This window comes from Tupaia chinensis, unplaced genomic scaffold (assembly GCF_000334495.1).
Source record: "Tupaia chinensis unplaced genomic scaffold, TupChi_1.0 Scaffold000146_1, whole genome shotgun sequence".
In the NCBI taxonomy this organism is placed as follows: Eukaryota; Metazoa; Chordata; class Mammalia; order Scandentia; family Tupaiidae; genus Tupaia; species Tupaia belangeri.
In genome coordinates, this window is record NW_006159616.1 from 1507730 (window position 1) to 1516481 (window position 8752).

An 8752-nucleotide genomic window follows, 5' to 3' on the forward strand; every position below is an offset into this window, starting at 1 on the left:
AGGACCCAGCACTTAGCGGTCTCTCTGCTCGACCAGGAACGCCACAAGCACTGTGAGGACTGCGTGCTTATTGGCCGGTTTGAGTTTTACGTGTTCTATCGTGAAAACGAGCACACGCCGGACAGCGGATCCACTGCTCACTTCCGACTTGTACATTGTGGGCTAAAATCGAATGCGAACAGAAGACAGCACGTGTGGGACGTGGAGAGGCGGGGCTCCGGTACACTGCGGGCGGGAATGCGGCTGCACCCTGGAAAACAGTGCGGGGGTCCCCGAAACACTGAAGTGGAGCTACCGTGGGATACAGCACTCCCCCTTCCGCATATATGCCCGAAGGAGATGAACTCAGAATGCGGAAGGGACCTTTGCACGCCCGTGTTCACTGAGCATGAGTGACAGCAGGCAGGAAATGGAATCAGCTTACGTCTGTCTACAGATAAATGGATAAATAGAACGTAGTATTTGTCTACACAGTGGAGTATAATTTAGCTTTAAAAAAGAGGGAAATCTAAACACCCGTGCCAGTAGAGATGAACTCAGAGGACAGTGAGTTAAGTGAAACGAGCCGGGCACGGAAAGAACAACCGTGACCCCATTTAGAAGCAGAGAGTGGAATGGTGGCTACCAGGCTCTGAGGATGAGAATGGCTAAAGGGTACCAGCCTTAGGGGCGAGCAGGTGGCACAGTGGCTAAGGTGTGATACATCGTGTCGTAATGACCCCTTTGCTGCCCTGCCTTCCCCTGTCCTGAGAGGACACGGGGGCAGGGACCTGTCTCCTCTGTTCACCGTCGTCTCCCTAGTGCCCAGCACAGCTCCGACTCCCGGAAGTGCTCCAGGACTCCTCGAGTAAACACATAAGAAAAGCGCTTCTAAGTAAGCAAAGCTGTTAAGTTCATCGAGTGCTTGGCCAGTACCAAGTGGCCGACATGTGTCATCTCTTTTAATTCTGACAACAACCTTAGAAGGTAGAAGCACTCATTATTTCCATTTTAAAGATGGGCCACTGAGGCACAGAGAGGCTGATTCTTTGTCCCAGATCACACAGCTTGTTTTGGGAAAGCTGACATTCAAGCCTGACTTCAACATCCCTAACTATCCTGCTTCTGAGATACCTAAAAAGAAGTCAAACGCTCATGGGACCAGCAGTTAGCGTAATGGCTATGTTGCTGGACTCCCACATAGTCGACCACGGTTCGCGTCTTGGACCCGGTGGCTTAAACTCATGCCAGGCGCGTATACATGCGTGCCCAAGATCCCAAGAGGAGAATGGAGAAGGGATTGCGGCGTGGCCATCCCCCCTGGGGGGTGATTTCTCACTTTCTGTCTCTCTGTCTCTCTCTGTCTGTCTGGCAAGCGCACGCACCCTATAGTGAAAATCTCCAAAAACGTCAAACACTTAAAAAGAGGTCAACTCGTAGTGTAATGATCAAAATAGAGTTATAGCTGATCGTTCAAGTGAGCAAAGCTTTTAGGAAGAAATGAGCCCCAGAGTCGGCTGTGCTGGTTAAGGTGGCTGGATCCCATGTGACCGGCTGCACAATCCTGAACCCGGTGGCTGGTAAAACACTCGAGTGCATGTACGTGTGCATGTGTGCCCAAAATCCTGAGAGGAGAATTGGAGGAGAAGGCATTGCAGTGTGGCTGTCCCCCTTGGGGGTGCTTTCTCACTTTTCCTCTGCCTCTCTGCTTCTCTGCCTCTCTCTGGTGAGTGCACACTCCCCATAGCAAAAAGAAAAAGTAAGCTAAAAGAAAACTCCTTAAGATGTTCAAAAGTAGGCAAAATAAGAGAGAGAGCCCCGAAAGCTTAGCAGGGTCTATAGGCCTACCGTGAAATGCTGCAGATGCGATTCAGACCGGAGCAGGGAGGTGAGGAGGCCCTGGGTGAACTGGCCTACAGCGACGCTCCCATGCCCTGGCAACGAGGTGGCAGGACCGCTCTCCTCCACCCTGGCTGGATGCAGCAGGGCCGTGGGCTGGGTGGCAGATATCAGGCAGCTGGCTTTCACTTCTCGGGGCCCTGCCCTCCTTAACCACTCAGCTTTGAGGGTGCATTCTCAGGGCTGGGACAGGGCAGCATTCGGCTGTTATCTGTCTGGTTTGAATTAGATGCCGGGCTCCACAGAACCTCAGGCTCCTTAGCAGTGAACGCCCAGCCTGGCGCCTGCAGGATGGTAACATTTTATTGTTTCCTTGTTTTTTCTTTATTTTTTATTTCTGTCTCTTTTTCTCCCATTCTTTATTATTTCAAATTTCCACCTCATGCCACAAAAATGCAAAGCCTGCCAACTCAGTCCGGCCGGGACACACTCCCAGGCAGCATACGCGAGTGTCCAGAACTGCAGACCCAGGCACGCTCCACATGGCAGGACCTGCAGGGGGACGGGGCTGTGCGCTTCCCTGCCCCCACCTGCATTTCCCTGGGTACTCAGGGTGGCACACCAGTTAGCAGAGACTCTGGAGTCTCTCTGCCTGTGTTTTTTCCTCGACACAGTTTTAAACTGTGACCCATAGTTTTTGGGGGTTTTTTCCTTCTTTTTTTTTTTTTTTAATTCTATGATCAGGAAACACAGAGACAGAGACAGAAACAGAGAGACAGAACCTCCAATGGGGGTTTGACACCACAACCCACCCCTAGTTTCAGCCAGGCCTAGGTCATGGGCACTCAGGGAGGTCTCCAGACACAAACCTAGAACCCTCCCAGGTGGGTGGTCCTTGCAGAGCACTGGGGCTTTTGTTTGTTTGGGTTTTAGTTTTGCTATAAGGCCTGTGCTCATCAAACAGAGACGAAGAGAGGGAAAGTGAGAAAGCACCCCCCCCACCCGCCCCAGAGGGATGGCTGCATTGCGATCCCTTCTCCATTCTCCTCCTGGGATTCTGGGGACGCATGTGCACACACCCAGAATGTTTTACAAGCCACTGGGTCCAGGACTGGAACTGCAAAGTTGGCTGTGTGGGACCCAGTGCCTTAACCGCCATGCTACCAGCTGGCCCAGAGTTAAATGTGATCACTGCTGAATCCTGCCCCTCACAAATTATTCTTTAACTTAACTACTACTTTTTTTTTCAGAGAGGTTTTCGCTATAGGGCGTGTGCGCTCGCCAGACAGACAGAGACATAGAGACAGAAAGTGAGAAATCACCCCCCGGGGGGGATGGTCACGCTGCAATCCCTTCTCCTCCATTCTCCTCTCGGGATCTTGGGCACGCACGCACATGCGCCCGGCGTGAGTTTAAGCCGCCGGGTCCGGGACTCGCACAGTGGTTGACTACATGGGAGTCCAGCGACATAGCCATTACACCAACTGCTGGTCCCAACAACTAAATATTCTTTAGCTTAAGAATATTTGCCTCCTACCTTTGATGTTAGAGCGGAAAAAGAGAGTAAACGAAAGGTGCTTGTTCCAGAGGAAGGGGGAGAGGAAGCACGCACACGCCTGGTGTGTTTTTCAAGCTGCCAGGGCTGGGATTTGAACCGTTTTAGCCATGTGGGCGCTAGCTCCCTTAACCACTCGGCAATGAGACTGGCCCAGAAGGGGCTTATTCCAAAGTGGGCAAACAGTATGTGCTTAATAAATAGCTGGCAAGACGAGTATTCCGTGGACCTCAGGGAGCCACTGTCCCTTGGAGGGCTCCAACCTCAGCGACTGCTGGCAGGAACAGGCACGAAGTTGCGCTAGCTCGGCCGTGGAGACACTCGGTAAGGCGTGCTCACGGTCATCACCCCCAACTTCACCCCAGCTTCTGTTATTCTTTCCCTGCATTCTCCTCCGCGAAAGTGGGAGACAGCAGGGTGAGGCGAGAGGAGGAACGGGGGAACGCCAGGGCGGGGAGGTTCCAGAGAAAAGGCGGGAGGAGAGGGAGGCAGGGGAAGGCAGGGGAGGGAGCAGTCTATTTCTGCACGTGGCCATCACTTACGTGGCTCAGTGTGGCGGAGCTCAAGTTCTCCAACCCTCGTGGCTAGGCCTGAGGAGGGTATTATTACTGCCGTGTGCATGTGGCCGCCAGGGCTGGCAGCGGGCTGGTGTGGGTGTAGACGGTAAAGACGCCGCAGGCGGGTCCTCTGGAAATCACACCACGGGCTCCGCTGGTCCAGGGTGAGGTGCCCTGTGCCTGGCGGGCCCTGCGGGGACGTGCTGGGATGTGATGACGTTTCCCTGGGACAGTGTGAGTAGAAAAGAGGTCCATGGTGGCTGCTAAGTCTGCGGACGGAGCTGGATTGGGACCCTCAGGCCCTGGGGACTCCAGGCTAGAGGAGGACACCTCCCGGACAAGGCCTCCAGCTGCTAGAGTGGATGGTCCACAGCCCGCACGCCCTGCACTCTCAGAGTTCTTCCCAGGGCTGATTCTCCCTCCAGCCCTGAGCACTCGGCTTCCAGGACACCGTACTGCCTCGGTTTCCTCCTTCGTCCCTGGTCCTCCTCCTCGGGCTCCTTTCTACAGTGTCTCCTCTTCCATCAGTAAACGGTGGACCAGGGCAGGGCTCCGTCTATGCTCACCCCTGGGCTCTGTCTATACTCACCCGGGGCTCTGTGCACACTCACCCAGGGCTCTGTCTACACTCGCTCTAGGACTCTGTCCATTCACTCCCAGGGCTCCCTCTGCCCGTGCTCCCTGGGTCGTCGCATCCAGTCTGAGGCCTGCGCACCTGCATCGCGTCCTAGTTTGTATCCCCAGGCCGGAGCTCTCCCTTCAGCTCTGGACTCCTGGAGCGCAGCTCTCTGCTTGGAGAAGTCCAGATGCAGCTCACAGCAGCCCAACAGCCTGGAACTGGCTCCTCCCTCACTTTTCTGCTTCTAGTCAGATGGCAGCCCTGGTGCTCAGGCCCAGACTCCTGGATGGGCCACCTGTCCATCACGCCCTGCGTCGAATCTGTCCACAAGTCTGGTCAGTGCCGCCTCAGTTAGGATCCTGACTCCCTGGGCTCCCGCTACCACCCTCGTGGTTAGGGAAGCTGGACCCCAATGGCCAGCCATGGTTGGAATCCACACGGGACCCGCGTGTGTGTCCCAAATCCCAGCACAGCGGAGAGATGGAATAGATGGGAGTGCAGTGTGACCACGTCATATCGGGGTGCTTTCTCCTCTCTCTATCCCTCTCTGTGGGACACACATGTCCTCTGGCAATTAAGAAAAACCCCAGCAACCTCAAATGCTTCCCCACATGTGTGTGATACCACCTGTCCTCCCCGTGGGGCCGGCCGCTGCCTGTGCCCATCTGGTTTCCTGCCGGCCTGCCTCGCTCACTCTTGCTCTGACATGCTCGCTGTGCGTGGCCGTCCCACACCCCTGCATGCCTCGGGGCCCTTGCACTTGCTGCTCTTCATGCCTGGGTCACACCCCCTGGCTCCCAGCACAGGGTATCTGTCCAGATCCCTTCCCAAAGGCACGCCACCTGAAATGCCTTCCCGGCCTGCCTTCTATTTTCTTTTCAAGTTTTTTTTTTTCCTTCCTTAGGGCGCATGCCCTCATCAGAGAGAGAACAAGACAGAGATAGTGAGAGGAAGAGTGAGAAATCGTCCTCCAAGAGGGATGGCCACACTGCAATCCTTTCTCTTCCATTCTCCTCCTGGGATCTTGGGCACACATGCACACACACCTGGCATGAGTTTCAAACCACTGGGTCTGGGACTCGAACCACAGTTGACCATATGAGAGTCCAGCAACATAACCGCTATACCATCTGCAGGCCCCCTGCCTGCCTTTCCAAAACAGCCTACATCGGACCTTCTGCTCAGACCTCCACGCCGGCCTGCTCTGGCCTTGCCCTGCTTCGGTCCTCTCTGTAGGCTGCTTCCACGTCCTTAGATCATCTGCTTCACTAGCGCTGTCTCCCACCTAGTCTGGCTCACCGTCCTTTCCCCAGCACCTGGCACCGTGTCTAGCGCACAGCTGGGACTCAGTGAGACTGTACTGGATGCCTGAGGCCGGGCTGGGAGGAAGGATGGGCGTGCCCCACGTCGAACATTCGGTGAATGAATTCATGTGAGGTTATTTTATTTGTCCAAGGCTGTCAGTCCCTTGAGGGCAGACGCATAGCTTGTTCTTGATATTTTTCATGATTTAGTAAGCTGTGCTACTTTGGATGAGTTACTTAACCTCCCTAGGCTTCAGTTTCTTCAACTGTAAAATGAGATTTATTTTTGAGAGAGAGGTTTTTTTTTTTTTTTTTGCTATAGGGCACATACAATCGCCAGACAGACAGAGAGAGACAGAGAGACAGAAAGTGAGAAATCACCTCCCCAGGGGGAATGGCCATGCCGCAATCCCTTCTCCTCCATTCTCCACTTGGGATCTTGGGCACGCACGCACATGCGTGAGTTTAAGCCACCGGGTCTGGGACTTGCACCGCAGTCGACTACATGGGAGTCTAGCGAGATAGCTGTTATGCCAGCTGCTGGTCCCTGTAAAATGAGATTAATGTTGGTGTACATGTCAAAGGGTTGGTGGGAGGATCAAATGAGTTAATTGAGGAAGGGAAAGCCACTGAGAATATTGCCTGGCACCACGTAATGCTCATGAAACTTTAGGTGTTATTCTCATGCTGCCTTTACACACAGTACGTGCTTCCGAAACTGTAAAGCAGGGGGCCAGCAGGTGGCGTGGTAGTTCCGGTACTCGATTCCCACAGGCTGACTCAGCAGTTGGAGTCCTGGGCCTGACAGCTTGGAAATGACGCCGGGCGCGTGTGCGTGCATGCCTAGAAATCCCGAGAGGAGAATGGGGGAGAAGGGACTGCGGCATGGCCATCCCCCCTGGGGGAGTGATTTCTCACTTTCCTCTCTCTGTCTATAGCAAGTGCACACACCCTAAGGCAAACATTAAGAAGAAAAACAAAAACAAAACCAAAAAAACCTGTAAGGCAAAGGACAAGCAGACACTGGGTTTCCTGGAGCAGAGCTCAGAGAAGGCGGTTCGTACCAACGCTTTCCCTCCCCGTGGCGGAGCCTGGGGACTCGTCCGATAGCATGAACTGGATGCAAATGGGAAACCACATCATGCCGTCAACTCATGCTGGGCTTGTGGGCAGCTAAACCCCAAAGCCTTTCTTCACGGTCTTACTGCTCAGCTAGGGATCCCTCATCCTGTATTTGTGGGTTTCACTTTATTTTTTGTGGTTTTTGCTTTTTCTTATGTTCCGGATTATAAAAGTAATATGTGCCCACTGTGGAAAGTTTACAATGAGCATAAAATTACAAAGGGCAGGAAAAAAGCAGGTTACAAATCAGCATGAATGGTTTGAATCCACTTGCGTAAAATGTTTTTATGTATTTATAAAGAGAGACAGGGACAGGCAGGAACAGAGAGAGGGTGAGTGAATGCGATGCGTAGACAGATACTTGCTAACATGTCTGCAGTGGCTTTCTCTGCGTGGCTGCTTGCCACGTGACTTCATGGGAATGGAATATTCCCATTGTATTTTTTCTTAATGCTGTTTGGATTTATTTGAGTTTATTTATTTATTCCATGAGGGAGAGAGACAAAGAAAGAGAAGACAAAGATACAGCACTCTGAGGGGGCCTCGATACCACAATCTCCCCCTGCCCCCGGCCAGCCCAGAAGCCCCGAGACTTGAACCAGGAACCTTCCCATGTGGGTCTGCCTCACAGAGCGTTGAGTTTTTTCCATGGCACCACTACTGTCCAGCCACTGCCGTTTGCATTTCCATAGCAAACATGTTTTATCTTTTTTTTAAAAAATAAATGTTTCGATAATTCTTTTTAAATGGAAATCATTTGGTTCTCCTACTTAAAATACTCAAAGGGAGGCCAGCAGTGGTGTGGTGAGTGAGGTGCTGGGCTTCCTCACGGCCGACCTCGTCCAAGTCCTGACCTGGCAGCTTGCTCTCTCTCTCTCACGTGCCCTATAGCAAGTTAAATAATAATAATAAATAAAATACGTTATTTTTTTTAGAGGTTTTCGCTATAGTGCGCGTGCGCCCGTCAGAAAGACAGAGAGAGACAGAGAGACAGGAAGTGAGAAATCGCCCGCAGGGGGGATGGCCATGCTGCAATCCCTTCTCCTCCATTCTCCTCTCGGGATCTTGGGCACGCACACACGCCCAGCGTGAGTTTAAGCCACCGGGTCCTGGACTCAAACTGCGGTCGGCTACATGGAAGTTTAGCGACATAGCCATTACGCTAACTGCTGGTCTCAAAATACATAATTATTTAAAATGCTCTGAAGGATCTTCATTCATTTAAGAACAGAAACACTCACTGAGTGGGGACTGAGTGTCAGGCCCGGTTCTCCTTCCTCCCTGACACTCTCATCAGTGTCTGGGACCGTGGTTCTGTCCAGTGATGGCTATAGCTTCTGTCTCTCCATCCACTCCGTGAGGGCCGCGTCTGGATCGTGCTTGGCCCCGTGTAGAGTCTGTCCTGCACACGTGCTCCCGAGGTCCTAAAACAGTGCCCACACGTCAACCACTATTAGTTGAATGAATGAATGAATGGAAAGAGGTGGAGGAAAATCTCTCGTAATTCTACCACCCGTAGTTCATGGCTAGCATCTGGGTACACTTCCAACGTTTTTTCTATACTGTATAGAAACGTAGTTGAGGACACATTTTGAGTCTTACTTGTCTTTCTTTGTGTGGTTTAGTTTTGTTTTGTTTTTGCCATAGGGCATGTACTCTTGCCAGAGACAGTGAAAGGGAAAGTGAGAAATTACCCCCCAAGGGGGATGGCCATGCCACAATCCTTTCTCCTCCATCCTCCTAGGATTTTGGGCATGCACTCACATGTACCTGGTGT